At 36.6% G+C, this 16,645-nt stretch overlaps 1 long non-coding RNA gene across 1 annotated transcript; it reads right to left on the bottom strand.

Annotated features, from left to right (window-relative positions):
• Positions 1–15,015: 15,015 nt before the first annotated feature.
• On the bottom strand, positions 15,016–16,374 carry LOC139689426 (uncharacterized). Its single transcript, XR_011701324.1, has 3 exons — positions 16,298–16,374; positions 15,161–15,234; positions 15,016–15,060 (listed from the first exon to the last, which is right to left on the bottom strand). It is a non-coding gene; the product is annotated as an uncharacterized lncRNA (long non-coding RNA).
• Positions 16,375–16,645: the final 271 nt, after the last annotated feature.

Below are 16,645 nucleotides of genomic sequence, written 5' to 3'. Positions count from 1 at the left end.
AACATGAGTAATGATGCAATCTTTCTTCCTTAGCCCATGCTTAAAACTACTCATCCTCTCTCTCTATCTGCTGAATGTGGTCACCCTGTGAAGTCTGTAACATTTAAAGATTTCATTCATCTATTTAAGTCATCTATTCCTCCAGTATACTCCTATCTTCTAGAAAATTTTTAGGATATTTCCTTAAATATACTAACCTTGAGGTATGCAGAGACGACTAAGCTCCTGCTTGAGTTCAAGGACCTTATTGGTTAGAAGGAATGGTAGCTCCGCCAATTCTTCAGAGCTCTGCCTTGGAATCATGGTTTTTGTGAAGGTTTTCATTTTTAACCCTCCATGATGCTGCAACTGTAATCCCGTTCATATTAAATTTTTGACATGATTATTCAACAAAAAATTCAAAAGAAAAACTGTCATTTATTGGGAAATAATTTGTTAAATAAAAATCACTGCAAACTGCTCAAGCATAGTGTCATGCACCTAAGAAAATTCTCTATAGCCTACTTCACAATAAAAATGCAAAAGATTGAGTGCAGAATAAATAATTTAGAGTATTTAAATATCAAATATTCTTTCACAAATTCCAAAGAAACTGCGGGAGATGCCGCAACAGTTACTTTTAACGGAGTCATCCGCTAATGTGTATTTCAATGCAACAATTTCAGAGTGTAAAAATCATTTGCCTTGACTGGGATCCCAGTCAAGGCGAATGATTTTTACACTCTGAAATTGTTACAATCAAACATTCTGTTCTAACCAAAATATTCCAAGCTCCTGCAAAAAATGAACAGAAGTAATCCATATTTTTTTTAATGGCTGACCATCAAACAGGTTTGAATTTCTTCTGTTGCATTCACTCAGGATTCCTTTAGGTATTTTTCAAACTCACATGTGACTAAAGAAATGTTACTGGTAGTCTACTATTTAAGTAGTTCGTGAATGGATGCAGGCATTGCTACATTTCTTAGTTTCCCTTAACAGAGATGTTCTGACATGCTACACTTCATTAACCTGTTCTTCAATGTCACATACTTTCTACCTCCTTTCATTCTGTCCAACAGATCTATCCTTGTCTTCCCTCTAACTTGCCAACCTAAAGTTCTCACCTCTATCACAGTCTTCAACATTCCTTCTCCAATTAAAATCTTCTTTGCCAGACTCAATTCTTCTTCTAATATCCCTAATACTGTGACTTTCTTGGTCCAAGACACTTCATTGATACATAAACTGTTCCATCTACTATAGTTTCTGCCCTCCTACTTTAATATTTAACTTAGCTTTCTTCTTTCTGTGAAACCTAAAAATCTTTATTTGGTTTATGTGTGCATTGATTCTCATTCCATTCCCTGATCTTCAAATGGGCTCCAGCAATGATACTAATTCATCGGCTGACTGGCTAGCAAAAGATTGGCCAATCAAAAACCTAACTGGTTTTATGAAATCCTCATCAATTTTCATTCCTACCCTCTTCTTCCTAATGACAGTTATAACTTTCTGCAAGATATATACTGAAAAGCATGAGTGATAATGGACGGCATCTCTTACTCCTCTTTATAACACTACCCATCTGGACTCTTCATCCAATGCATACACATGAGAAGTTTGACAAATATACATATTATGGATAAGTGGTGCATCCCTCAAATCAATGCCTTTGGTGATACATAAAGTCTACCTAATCTTATCTTCTTGAAATTTACAGAACACAAAAATGCATCTTGATTGTACCCAAAGTTCCTGTCTATTAGTGATCCAATTCCTGTCATTGTACCACACGTGCCTCTCCCCTTCCTGAACCCAAACCTAAGTAATCATTTTCCCTCCTAGCCAACTTTTTATTGATGATCATAAACACCACTTCTCCTGCACGTAAAATCAAACTTACTCTTCAATAATCCTCGCATATAGCTGACTTTCCCTTTTTGGGATGGTCAACAATCACTGATCTAACAAAACCTTCCGGCCAAATTTAGCCCTCATGAATGATACAAATTAGATCATAACAACTCTTCCTTCCATGTTTCCCTAAACCCATAATCAGTTCTGCAAGAATGTTATCCATCTCCATGGTCTTACTTGATTTTAATTCCTTTAATGTGACCTTGTATTACTGCTTGCAAACCTGTCATTCCTAACTATGATATAATCTCTTCCTATGTCCTAAAATGCTAGCCTAATGTCTTTTCCATATAGATCCTCTATGTATTCCTTCCATCTACCTTGAATCTTTCCCAGTTCAATCATTAATTTCCCTGCTGTAGCTTTAAAGTGTGGTCTAATATTGCCCATTCCTCCACTCCTCTATGGCACATCCCTTTCTCCCTGCCTTCATGAACACTCCATATCCCAGCACAGGATTTTCCACCATGCTTCTTCTGCTCAATTAGTTTCCTACTTCAATTGAATCTTTACCTTTTTGCTTTTCCTTCTTCCTTAATTTTGCATATATCTTTCTATTTTGTTCTCTCATCTATGTCAATATATATGGACCATTTTAGGGATGATTTTATCTCTAGGGAGGATTCAAATCAGGATTCCTTACTCATGTATATTCTTATAAAGTATGCATTTTTTTGTAGAATAAATTAAAACTAGGAATGAAAAATATTATTGTCGATATCATACTCTTCTTATTTAGCATGGAATGAGGGTATATTTATTTGGTATGAGGACAGTTCAGTAAAATAATTGGACCAAAAGCACGCATTAAAATATCTCAGCCAATTTTTAGCCACCAGTTCATGATATTATAATTAGCATTAAAATCAGACATTTACTTATATTTTTATGCATAAAATTCTTCTGAGTTAAACAGTAATTCAACGGAGTTCACATTTATATCAATATTGATGATAAAACTTACTCTAGGTTTGTCTTCCAAGGGCTTACACACTTTATCAGTTGATGCCAGGTTATGAACAGGCTCACTGATAGCTGCCACAACATATTTTCCCTCATTATTACTTTCGGTCATTTTTTGCCGATCTTGAAGTTCATGCCTTAGAGATCGAATTTCTTGATTTCGATCTGCCAATGCCACCTCTAGCTTTTCTGCCTGCTCCAAAAAATATATTACAATGAAATACCTTGTTTTGAACTGTGCCCACTTAATACTAGCAATGAAAGTTCTATTAATCCAAGCTCAGAAAATATTTGATTCATGAAAATATTCCAATGGTTATCATTACAGCAATGATAATCTCATTCATTTTAGGCTACTGCACATAAAGTCTGCATAAATCCCTAACTTGAAAAAGTTAGATGACAAATTGACTGTATGCATTTGTGCTAAAACTATTAATTTGCTGATATGCACAGAAACATTCATACCATAATAGTGCAGTTGCTATGGAAGTGCTCTATATAATGAGATGATTTTCAGTAAGCAATTTTTGTCACTTTCTATTTAAGACAGCATAAAAAAACCATAAACACAGTAATCAACCCGAAGTTCGGTTTAGTAGGTGATGGTAGAGTTCACCCAGTACTAAGCCCGATGGCGTGTGAAATTCACACATCAGGGTAGGGGGGCCAGTTCCTTTCCCTGTGCCGGTTATGGTTTCCCAGGAAGACCTGGTACCCGAAAAATCACTTCAGCTTGGGTGGAGCTGCAGGTGCCCAGAGTGCCTTGCCCGGGAATCGAACCCGGAACCCTCCAGTCAGTAGTCCAACGCTCTACCCACTGGGCTACCGCGACCCATATTTAAGACACATACTGAGCATATTGTACAAATGTTTAATGAATACATTCAACCTTCCTCTTGAATATTTGGATTATTTGAAATGTTTTCAGGGCATAACAAATATGATGATTATGTTCCTCCTCAATGAGTATAAACAACTTGTGATAGGTTTTAATGAATGTCTCTGGTGTGAGAATACGGGGGATCTGTGAAAAGACCTAATCTTTGTAATGATGTGACTGCTTTTCAGGGATTTACAGTGTACCAGTAGCCTCAGCAGGTAGTAGATAGGTTAGCCTGGATGGACCACTTCTACTTTGATACAGACGGGAGTAGATCCATCCACTGCCACAAAGGCTTTATTCATTCATCATGATCAGTAATTCTTATTGGGAAGTGAAAACAAGTGATGTTATTTCCTTTGAGATATATTTCTATGAAACGGAATGTAATTGTCCAAAATGAGTACCAGTTTAATGAGACTGCATTCCTCCTTCAACCCCTCTGGACATCTTGACCCAGTTGACTGACCTTGAAGAGTGACTTCATAACCTTCTTCCCTGACCCCATCCCCTCTAACCCAAAGATGGTGATTTTGAATGTAGCTGAGGGCCTAATACTATCATTTCAGTTGATTTACATTTTCACGGTGCCAAACTGACTGCCATCAAAATTCTTTTACAACCAATTTCCATTAGGTAGGTACTGATTGCTAAGACTTACGATGTAATATATTCAATGCCCTACCAAACTGTTTTAAGGGTGAGAGGACGTCACAAAATGGTTGCCAAACATAAAATGTAATAATGTTCAGGGCATAAGACTCTTAAAAAGTAATTTAAATTAATTTGATTTAATTTTTGTAGATTCTTCAATTTCATTATAATTACAATTCATCATAAATGTACAATGCCTGTATCTGCAATGCATGACATAATCTCTTGCCACTGTATGAATAAGAATAATGAATCTACAGTCTCAATGTGTGTCTTAATTGGAATATCACTATAGCTGTATGACTTCCTTCTGTCTTTGCCTTCGGAAATCACGGAATGGAATTTTTGATGGTACCTTCACAAGAGGTTAATCTCAGGGGTTAATCAAAGCTTCATCTCCATGTCCTTGTTTCTTTTAAGCTCTATTTTGTAACAAATGAATTTATTATTATTAGGATAAGATGAGTCCCTAAAATAATCTCGGTGCTATTTTTTCTCTAGGTAACCCTAAATCTACTTGAAAAACATAGTGAAGTATCCTGATGAAAGTTGCAAAAGACAATAGACTGATTACATAATGACTAACTTTGAAATGATCTTACCAGCTGCAAAAGTTCTGTTGAAAGGTTTTGAACTAATGCCATGGAATGGAAACCAGTGAGACTGGCCTCCATCAGCTCCCTGCTTAGCTCTGCACTGCTCTCCTTGTCCCCCTCTCCACATTCTTCCTGCTCCCTAACAGCTTTGCTCACTTGATGGAGCTGTTTCATCTTCCCCACAAGATTCTGAGCAAGAGCTGCTTGCTGCTCTGAGTGAACCTGAAATGAGGTCTAACAAGACAAGAAAAAAAATAATAAGTGCTCTGATTCATTTTCTTTAACATTTATTTTCAATTCAGCGATGCATTTCAATATCATTAAAATGTATACAAACCATCACCACCACCAATGTAGTCAACCTACAGATTGTTTTTTTTATGGACCAGATTAGAGCTCACTCTGAACTAAGCTTTGAGGTGTGAGAATTTCACACATTCACTGAGCTTAGGTATTTCAGTTCCTTTACCTGTGCAACCATAACATTTATTTGGTGAGAATACCAAAAAAAATCACATCCATTGCATTTTTAGATGAGAATTTGAACTCAATCTCTGACAATAAAATTGTAAGGCAAAATAAATTCAGTACTATCCATTTTTTTATCCTTGTACAACGTGTTTCAACCCTTGAATGTCATCAAATTGCATATTATCTGATGATGCTCCAGCATTCGAACATATTGCATCTTGATTAAAAAGAAGTGAACAAAACTAAGTATTTTGCTTGCAAATATAATCTTTCAGTAAATAATTTGATTAAATACCTTGAAGATGGAATATTTTACCCGACTTGACATGAAATATACTATTTTCATATTTTCTGAGCATGTTGTAGAAATTATTATTAATATTATCATTAAAAATACACATGTGCTGATAGACAGTGTCAGGTGGCACACAAGTTCAAAATAATCATAAAAGATAAAAGATAAAAGCAGACTTCAAAATACAAATCTCTTTAACAAGACAAGCAAATTCCCATCTCATTTACATCCATCTATCAGTAAGAAAAAAAAGAGATATATTAAAAAAATTAAGCTATTACATACAGGTATAATACAATACACCACACATCAATCAAATTATTACATATATTCCTTACATCTTTTCTTAAAAGTATACACTCTGTTAGGAAAGGGCTCAAATATTTTTACAGATAAGGTGTTCCAATCAACAATTGTTTTATTAAGAAAAGAAAATTCTTTTAATTTGTTCTCTGTGCCCAGAATTTTACCTTAAATTTGTGATAATTTCTCCCTATAAAATTTGGGGTCCCAACCTCTTTCCCAAGATCTGCCCGAGCTTTCTCCCCCTTCAGAATTCGGAACATTCCACAAAGTCGGCTTACTTTCCTTCTAGTTTGTAGAGGTTCTCAGCCCAGCATTTCTAGCATGTCAGACACACTCTCCATCCTCCTATGCTTCCCCAGTACATATCAGGCAGCCTTTCTTTTCACTTTTTCCAGTTTTTTGATATGACCTTCTTCATGAGGGTCCCATACAAGAGAAGCGTATTCTAAAATTGGTCTTACCAGGGTCTGATATGCCTTCTCCTTGGTTGCTCTAACGCTCCCTTTGAGATTTCTCATCACCCGATGAAGAGTTTTGAAAGCTTTCTTATAGATGTACTCCACATTTAGCCCCCACGTTAAGTTCTTAGTTAAATACACACCTATGTATTTGCAAGTATCACTTCTGGGAATGACATTTTCTGAGAATTTATATTCCCTATTGTTTCCATTCACCTTGTTCCTAAAAGTGATGGATTTGCATTTGCTAACATTAATATCCATCCCATTTTTTGTCACCCAATCCACCATTTTATTAATGTCCCTTTGAAGTATGTCATGGTCTCTGTCATTTTCGACTTTCATGTAGATAATACAGTCGTCTGCAAAGTCTTATCTGAGAATTAATTTTTACTGGGAGATCATTTATATAGAATAAAAACAAGAGCGGGCCAAGTACGCTTCCTTGTGGGACTCCCGATGTTACCCTTGTTTTTTCAGAATACACTTCTCCTAATTTGACCCTTTGTGTTCGACCTTCCATGAAATTTTTTACCCAAGAGTGTCTACATCTGTGTGTAGTGACAATTGGCCCATCTTAAGCATTAAGCAATCATGGTCAACTTTGTCAAAGGCTTTTGACAGGTCGACTATTATAGCATCCACTTCTATTCCCTTATCCATAAGAGTCGAACATTTCTTGGCAGAACCCTAATAGCTCAGTTTTGCAAGAGTACCCTTTTCTAAAACCGTATTGGCGACTATACAATCAATTCTCACTCTCCCACAAATCCCAGAGATAATCAGCCAATACCTTTTCTAATAGCTTGCATACAACTGAGGTCAAGCTTACCGGTTTATAATTATGAACTAGTGCCTTATCTCCTCCTTTGAAAATTGGCGTAACATATGCCTCCTTCCAAGCATTTGGTAGGGCATTATTGTTAAAGGTAACATTGAATAAATGATTTATATAATTTGAAACTACACTATCACCCAATTTAAGCAAGTCAATTGAGATACCATCTGGCCCTTTGAATTTATTGGCCCTCATTTCCATAATTTTTTTATAAATTTCTGTGCTCGTCGTTTTAATACTTTTGGTATTTAATATTTTTTTGCCTCCTCGTTGACTCAGAGATGTATCTACAGAATCCTTTTTATTTACCATAACCTTCAATACACTTGCATACCAATTATTAAACGCATTAGCCTTTTCCTTATCGTCAATTATTAGTGTTCCATCCTCATTTTTTAAAGCTGTTATGTTTTCCCTGTTGTCTCTCCTCCTCTGGAGGTACTTGTAAAATTTATTTCCATTATCTATCCTGATTATTTTCTGTAGAAAACTTTCTTTGGCTATTTTCTTTTCTCTATTCATTTCACGAACTAATTTTTTGTAAATTACGAGCCATTCCGAGCTCTCGTTCCGTTTTTTGTGAATCACTCTCAGTTTTTTCTTCAAGGATCTAATTTTGCGGGTGTAGAACTCTGGGTCAGTATTTTCTTTAAGAATTCTTTTCGGGATAAATTTATTTAGTCCCTCCTCCATTATCCCCTTAAATGTTTTCCAGATTTCTTCTGCATTCTGCCCACCACTTACCCATTCCGAATACTTTTCCCTTAAAAAGGTCTGGAACCCTTCCCTATCACCACGTTTATATTGCCAAACTATCTTTTTGTTTACTAGCCCCTTATACTGAGCCCTCTCGCAGTTTAGATACATACGCACAGCTGAATGGTCACTTATTCCCGGAAGGACCTCGACTTCCCCATCCCACTTTTTCGGTCTCACAAGTTTGACGTAGAGGATGTTTTCCCCGCGCGTGGGCTTTTCCACCAACTGTACAAAACCCTCCTCGTTTATAAGATGACTAAAGATTTCTTGGGCCTTCCCACCCCCCACCATGATCTCGTCTGCCGACCATTGAATACCTGGAAGGTTCAAGTCCCCAGCTATGAGGGTGTGACCCTCAGGGTTAGCCGAGCATATGTCTGCTAATACCTCGACTGCGTACATCCCTTCGTTGGGGCTTCTGTACATAGCAACTATTTTTAAAGTTTCCCCTCCATTCCTACCTTTAACATGAACACACATCATCTCACAATCATTTCTTACCCATTCCAATGTACTTATTAAGTTTTTATCTACACATATGAATATCCCCCCTCCATGACCGTCCCAATCCCTTCCGTAAACTGCCAAATTTTGAGGTAAAATCTCGTTTGACATAATGTGATCACTTAGCCACGACTCCGTGCCTAACAAAATATCCGGATTAAATACATCAACTAACGTCTCAAAATGGCATACTTTATTTAGAATACTTCGGCAGTTTACCTGCAAAACTATTAAGCCCTTACCTTCCTTTCCTTCGGTATTGCGAGGTCCACCTCTTGGGCCCATTACAGGCTTCCCTACTCACAGAGTTTTAGTACGACATTTTTAAACAGATTAGACACAACCAGGGATCCCTTCCTGTTTAAATGCACTCCATTAGGCCCAAGTATCTGTCACCAACCCAACAATTCAGGTCCACAAATTTCAGACTTTGATGCACGCAAACCCACTCTATTCCTTCGTTTATGGCGTCAATTCTCTTCCAATGTATGTCCCTTCTACGAAGAATTCCACTAATGACAATTTGAGCACTTTTGAACTTATTTTTGGCCGAGGTCGCCTAATACCAAATAAAACCAATTAGATGGTCTTCTGACTTAGTACTTTTTACGTCATTTGTCCCTATGTGAATTATGACAACATTTTCATCACCTTCACTTGCCATATTTGCTATTTTATTGTCCAATAGTTCCACTCTTATCTCCGGAAAACACTGAATGCCTTCATTGATACTTTCGCCACAATCTCTGACAAAATGTATCATGGAATCACCAAATATTTTCACTTTGGGTGGCCCTGGATCACCAAGAGACGTCTCCTCCCTTGACACTATGTCCTCCCTCATTGGAATCACTTCCCTCTTCGGTCTCACATTTATCCTGTCCTTCCTTCCATCTCCTCGCTTCTTTGGCTGCTCTCTCCGTAGGATGCTTTCCCGTATTCCTCCAGCCCGATCGGCATCCACGTCACATGAGCTTGTTTCACTTCTGATCGGCCTTAAATCTTCCAGTTTCCTCTTATCACACCTTAGGACAAAGTGGAGATCATCTTCGACTTGCTGTTTCACCCGCCGCCTCATCTCTGTTAATGATGCTTTCAGTTCATCATTTTCAGCAGAAAGGCTGAAAATTGTCTTACGAGCGATGTTTAAATCCGCTTGCAGCTTTTCAATTACCTCCTCTTTTTCTTCTAAACCTCTTCAATTCTTCTGACTTTCAAACTTGCTGCACTGCCAATTATCACTCACATAATCCTCCAGTTTACTCTTAGAGCAATTAAAGTGGTACCAAGGGCAACACCCACTACACTGGACGCCATTTCTCAATTTTCTACGGCAAATAATACACTTTACATCCACTGCCATGCCCTTTCCCATTTTACCCACGGGAGTGTGCCTTCCAGCGGTCCCTCATCCTCTCGCTCATAGCAATAGCAAAAGCCAGAATAAGGAGCAGAAAATTTGTGGATAGGCAACTAAAGAAGAAAAAAATACTATCATGAGGAAAGTCAGTCTGGCAGAATAATGGAGGTTTACTTCCCTTGGTAGAGAAAATCTCTAATGCTGAATAAGAAAATTATATATCTTTATACACCCACATACACTCCCTCACAGCTGACAGAATAATATAAGTAGAATTAAGGACAGATATGGACATGAAGTGACAATCCATGTGTGTATGCTGAAAAGCAGTCATGCAGAGGAAGAAATGTTTACATTAGATGAAATCATCACAAAAGTACCTGAACCAAATCACTTGACAGTGATTGGGGATTGGCATTTGGTGGTAGGTGAAGGGGGAGAGAGAAGTGAGGTAGAAAGTATGGCTCATGAGAATAGAATTGCCATAGAAGAAAACAGTTTGCAAGAAGAGTCCAGAATAAATGTCTTGATTACAAGAAACACCTAGTTTAAACGCTCAAGTAAAAGTAAATACACAGGCCAGGAAAATGAAAAAGCCAGGAGATGCATGTCCTCTGGATAATGTTATGGTTATGCATAGATTTAGCAAGTTTGTGATCAACTCACGGTTTCCTAGAAGTAGATGCAGAGTCAGGTTACAATTTATTTCACAAGTATAGAGTTATATGTAAGAGATTAAGAAAGGGATGAAGTATGAGAAAGTGGAATGAAGAAGCAAAAATGAAGGTGCACCAGCAGTTAATAAAATTCTGCAGGAGGTTAAGCAGAAAAATAAAGAGCAAGGTTCAGAAAAATAAAGATAGGAACATCTCAAATAATGAAAGATGAATGAAACAATATAAATTGTAAATAGAATAAAGATTGAAAAGCCAAGATAAATATTGCAGAAGATGTGACCATGAAGAAGAATGAATTGGAGGATTGTGAACACAGAATTAGGAAGAAGAAAGTACAAAGACCTGGGCAACTGAAGTGACAAGAAACTAATATGACAAAATAAAAATGGTAAAAGAACACTGTGAGGATATGGAAGTTAACAGAGGCAGGACTAAATGATCGAAAGATAAAAAAGGAAACAAAACTGTCAGGACTGTCTTGTAATGTGAACAGACTTTCATTTTTTTTCAATGCAAGTCTGTTTATGTTATAAGAGATATAATGCATAAAATATCAATTAAATAAGAAGAAGAACTGACAAGTTGGGCAGAATATTTGATGAATTACATGGTAAAGATAATAGGCCTGCTAGTTAGGACATAGACCTGGAATATGACATCCTTAAGGATAGTTCAAAACCAGGAATGCTTGACAGCTAGATAGAAAAAGCATTAAAGGAAATGAAATTGAATAAGGCTTTGAAACCGATATAATCTCTATAGAACAACTCAAGAATTTAGGAAAGCAAAGAAAGATGACTTTAATGGGCTAATTGTGGCCTTTCTGGGAGAGGAATTATGCCAAAGACTTTGTTAGGTCATTATTGAACTCATCCTTAGGAAGGGAAAAATGGCTTATGTGAGAATTAGAGGACCACAAATTTGATTCTACAAGGAGCAAAATTAGCATTTATCATGATCAACAAAAGATTGGATAAGTGATCAAATGATTACTTAGGAGAAGATCAATTTGGATTTAGAAAAGAGATGGGCACTCATGATTTGATGGCAATTACGAGCTCAATGGTAGAAAAGAGCAAAGAGTAAAAAAATCAAACATGCATTTTTATGACTCATGGATTTTAAAAACGAGTTTGAGAGAGTAAACTTGGGGTATCAATGAATTTTTTGCAGAAAATGGGAGTAGATAGGAAGGATAAATGGCTTATCTAGATGCAAGGACCTATTGAGGGAAGACAAGATTGGCAAGGAACTGGATCTCTTGGGTAGCTTAAAGAAACCAAATTGATTGATAATCCATGATGATGAACTGCAATTTACAAGTAACTTAAATCACTTCAAGAAAGGTAATTTATTCTCATGGCTAATTGCAGATTTAAACAAGTAACTGAAAGTGATCCAACTTATTTATTTGAGTACTCTACCTGAATCTATATTAAGGATTGTACATCCAAAGGATTAACTACCAATTGGTGCCATTCACAGTTTCAATAATGAAAGATGTCTGTGAAGGCTTCCACTGAGTGTAGCAATTTATATGATTATCATCCCACATGGAAGAAATCCCAGAAGATTCCATTCCATCTTCAATGAAAGAGAAGTTTATGAAATTACATGGTCTAGCTTGAGATGTATTCATGGATATGTGCTTTTACCCATCATATTCATTGGATTCATTAAGAAAAAATAAATTAAAATACAGTAAATATTTATGGGGTGGATATCCATAAAGGTAAAACTATGTTTTGCTCTTCATAAGATAGTGTGTCAGAAAGGGCATGTTAAAAAAAACAACCATTAACATAGAACCAGTTATGAAGAGGTGCCACCTGATGATAGACAAAAAAAAGATTAGGGCTTGAGGCAAAAAAATAAGAAAGTGAATAATATTAAAATGGAGAGTCAAAATCTACAAGAGGAAGAGTTTTATTTAGGAAGCCAAATCAATGATGATGGTGGTAAAAGAAGCAATAAGGAAATATGAGTATCATAATCGTAATTAGTAGAAAAACCCAGTCAAAGATAAATTTCATCAGAATGTCAACTGTCTACTGGGTCAATTTGCGAAACTGCTGTCATAAAAACATAGCTATACTTTGCTTAAATGAATATTTAGAGTGGGCAAACCCTTGAGTTGAAAGGATAGAAAATGCGATAATACAGGAGAATGATGACGATCCTGTACATAGTCTATAGAAAAAGTAATGACAGACATTAAAGAACAGACGAAGTATGTTTTTTGCCATGAAGAGGCTAGCAGAGAGAAGAATTGAAGGGAGAGCTATGTTAAACCAATATTAGGATGAATGCCCAAAGATGATCTTCTTCCATGCTCTAAATGTTAAGAAGTACTGAGTGTATGAAGTGAAATATAACATATATGGCATTGATTGTGGGGAAAATTGGTAGTAATTTCTAAACCAGAATGATAGAGCACAGAGAATGTTTAGTCAACCTGGATATCATATCATATCCAGCAAAGTATCTTATGGAGGAGTCCAACCATTACAACTTAAATGAAAATATTCTGCGTTTGAGAGTAAAGAACACCACTTGGATGCATTAGTTTAGTGGTTAATCGTCAAGTAGAAGAGATGAAAGTACAGCTATGCAGATTTTGAATTCCATTACCCCAACCTTTCCCTCTCTACTTGAGAAGTATAGCCATTTAAACAAAACCTCGGTACCTTTGAACCCCTCTCCATCTCTTCTGGACACCTCCCCAGAATTGAACACCCTCTGGGGAGACAATGCCAAACCAGAACCACCTTCAACCTAATCCTACTTTTCTCCAACCCCCCTTCTCCAGTAAGCACATAAAGCTCCACGAAATGTATTCAAATTTAGAAGTTTTCCTGGCAATTATGCCTAGGCATTGAAATCAACACTTTGTATCACGATAAATAAATAATAAGACAGTCAAAGTGTGTTCTAAATAATACTAATGAATTTGTATAGCTATTTACTGCTTGCTTACCATACTTTGATCATAAAGATACCATTTATAAGTGAGTATGACAGGCAACCATAATGGGTGGGCAAGTTGAAGGAGAAGTCACATCTGTCGTAGTAGTAGTTTTGAGGGGAGGCGACCGACAGCTAAGGTCATTTGCGCCATAGGGGAAGGACAGGAAAGGATGAAGGGTGGAGAGAAACCCGGCGTCGGCATTAGCCTACTCTTTACGAAAGGCGCCAAGGGGTCCGCGGCTTAACGTCCCATCCGACGGACGGCGTACTCACTCAAAGTGCCCTCCACAAAGCACCTCAAGTAGGGATCGAGATGCCTCTGAAAAATATTCAACACCGCCGGGATTTGAACCCGCGCCCTCAGGGTGGGAAGCCAGTACGTTAGCCCCCGCACCATCTCGATCCCTCACATCTGTCACTGGGACTCAGACGCTCCTCGGAGAGCATCTTTCCCTCAGTCAAAGTTAAACTCATGTACTTCACTCAGAAGAACTACCAAGAGCAATAAACACAAAAGCCATTTCTTAGTGTTCCTCCAAATTATTACATCTCCCAACCAAAATGTAACCCCAGGATATCTCACTCCAAATTGAGCACGTCTCTCTTCACACTTATTGACCAAATGTGAGAAATAATCCCAAGATTATTTTATATGCATAACTGATGAGGTACTAGAGAAATGAAAACGAATGTATCTACATTAATATCATAAATACAAAATATATTAATTTTTTTAAGTGTAGGAGAAAGATAATATTTTCTAATGACATGTGTTACCCCTGAAGTACCTTAGGAAATATGGTTGTGGAAGCCATAGATGTTATGCTTCACATCACCACAGTTTTAGTAATATAGTAAGTACAGTTTAGTACATCACTCTTGCGAGATTCTCTCACCTGCAGATTTTCCTCTTCCTGTTTCAGTTGTTCCTGGCATCTTTCCAGTTCATCAACTCTTAACTTGAGACGAGCAACCATATCTGTGTGAGATGTGGAGAGTGCTCCACTTGAGCAAGTACCAGCATTCTCAGTTGTGTCTGATTGCTCTGGAAAACAAGATTACTTGTATTATTTTCTTATTTATTATACACACTAAAAGGCTAGAATATTCAAGATATGAACAAGACCAAGTTGTATTAAGGTATTCACTTTGGTAGAGGTATATTCAACCATTTCCTACGGCAGTCATTCACGGTTTTTAATTTTATATAACTTTGTTATGACAATCAAATAACTTGGTAACAAGCACAATGAATGACTATCTTTATTTGGAAAATGATTAAAACTTAATTTATAAGATTTTGAAGAATTGTTAATTGGCCTGAGATGCTCATTTGATGTGATAAGATAGGCATGATAACTTGATTGGAACCATTCCCAAACTACCTGTTGTTTTTCCTTCAAGGCCTGTTTCTTCCATCCTCAGTCGTTCTGAAATGCAAAAGTCTTACTAAATACGATGGTCCACATGATTGTATTTTTATCCATATTTACATAGCCAATGAAAGTTTTGAAAAGGTAATAGTCCTACCTAATTCTTCCTTGTGAGTTTTGGCAATTCCTTGTATTTTTTCTTCCAAGTCTTCTATCTCATTTTCCAGCTCTCTGAAAAAGTAATATTTTCTTTATGGTCCTGCAGTAAATAAAGGAAAAAAACAGCATTCCAAAATTATATCCTACATTAAATTAATTACAGTTAAAACATTCAATTAGATTACTAAATTTCTGCATATCAAGTGCCAGATCCACTGTATATTGCTTGAAAGCCCTTATCCTATTTTTAACATTTCTGATAAAGAGCTTTCCATTGAATGGTACTGTCTAAGGCAAATACTTTGCACTCATACCATCATGATGTATTTACCAATTCTCCAGTAAAGCAATCATGTGATTTGCCATCATGATTTATTTACCAATTCTCCAGTAATGTAACCATTTAATTTCCCAGAAACCTAGGTATCATCCCTTCACAGGAAAATTTTCATAAGTTAGAGGAAAACATCTCCATTAGTAGCATTTTCCAAACCAGGAGTTGGGATTATGGCAGTTCATCAGTTTAATAAAACTGCTGAGCATTAAAATTGACTTTTCACTATTGTGAAAGCGAGAGCTTGGAAAAAATGTTGTTTTTAAGGTTTTTAGAGAAAAAATAAATAACAAGAGAGCTTCACTAATTCATTCCCATAAAAAGTATAATGAAAAGACATGCTGCAAGTTGATGGCCTAAGTTGTTTGGGTCAAGACACATTATTAGAGGTTTGTGGAGAAAATAATTTTTATTTAAATTAATTTAAGTCTGAAATATGCTGAAAGGGATTCGGTTCTCTTATTTGTTTTAAATGTGACCACTCTTTGAACTGTATGGTTCAATATATGATCAACAACATTTTCAGTTCCCACAGCAAATATCTAACCTTTAATATTATAACAACAAACAACCAAAAGGCTGATTTTTATTTTTTAATACAGAGCTCACCTAATATAAAACCCTAGAGTGAGTGAAGTTAATGATTTTAGGGATATTAATGGGACCACTTGACTTACATTCCAGTAATCACATAATTTGGATTTAGTTAAGGGAGTCCACAGGCAACTTGATACCCTCTGATCAGGAGCCAATTGCTCCAGCCAGCTATATTATCATGCCACAGCAGGTCCATAAACTCACCTGCAAATGTCTTCCTTCATCTTCAGTTTATTTATTAGAGTCATGTTTTCTTCAATAAGTTCATAACTTGATTGAGTCCTCACAGAGCTTGTTCTGTTGACTCGGGCACTGCAATTTCCATCTTTTTCACTCTCACTGATGAATAAAAACATCCTCTTGATAAATAAATTGCAACTTCTACCCTATGAAGATGTAATAAGCACAGATCTCTCATCTTGCAAAATAAAACTCACCAAGGTACTGTAGGCACAGCACATGCTGAACTGACCATGGTTTTGACCTATTATGTGATTTTCCTTAAAAAAATGTTCTTTTCAATATGTACCATGTGGAAGTGGCAACATGAAT

This window comes from Hetaerina americana, unplaced genomic scaffold (assembly GCF_022747635.1).
Source record: "Hetaerina americana unplaced genomic scaffold, ioHetAmer1.1.p SCAF_23, whole genome shotgun sequence".
NCBI classification, from domain to species: Eukaryota; Metazoa; Arthropoda; class Insecta; order Odonata; family Calopterygidae; genus Hetaerina; species Hetaerina americana.
Note: the sequence above shows the minus strand (reverse complement) of the source record. Positions and strands in the feature narration are given on the sequence as shown.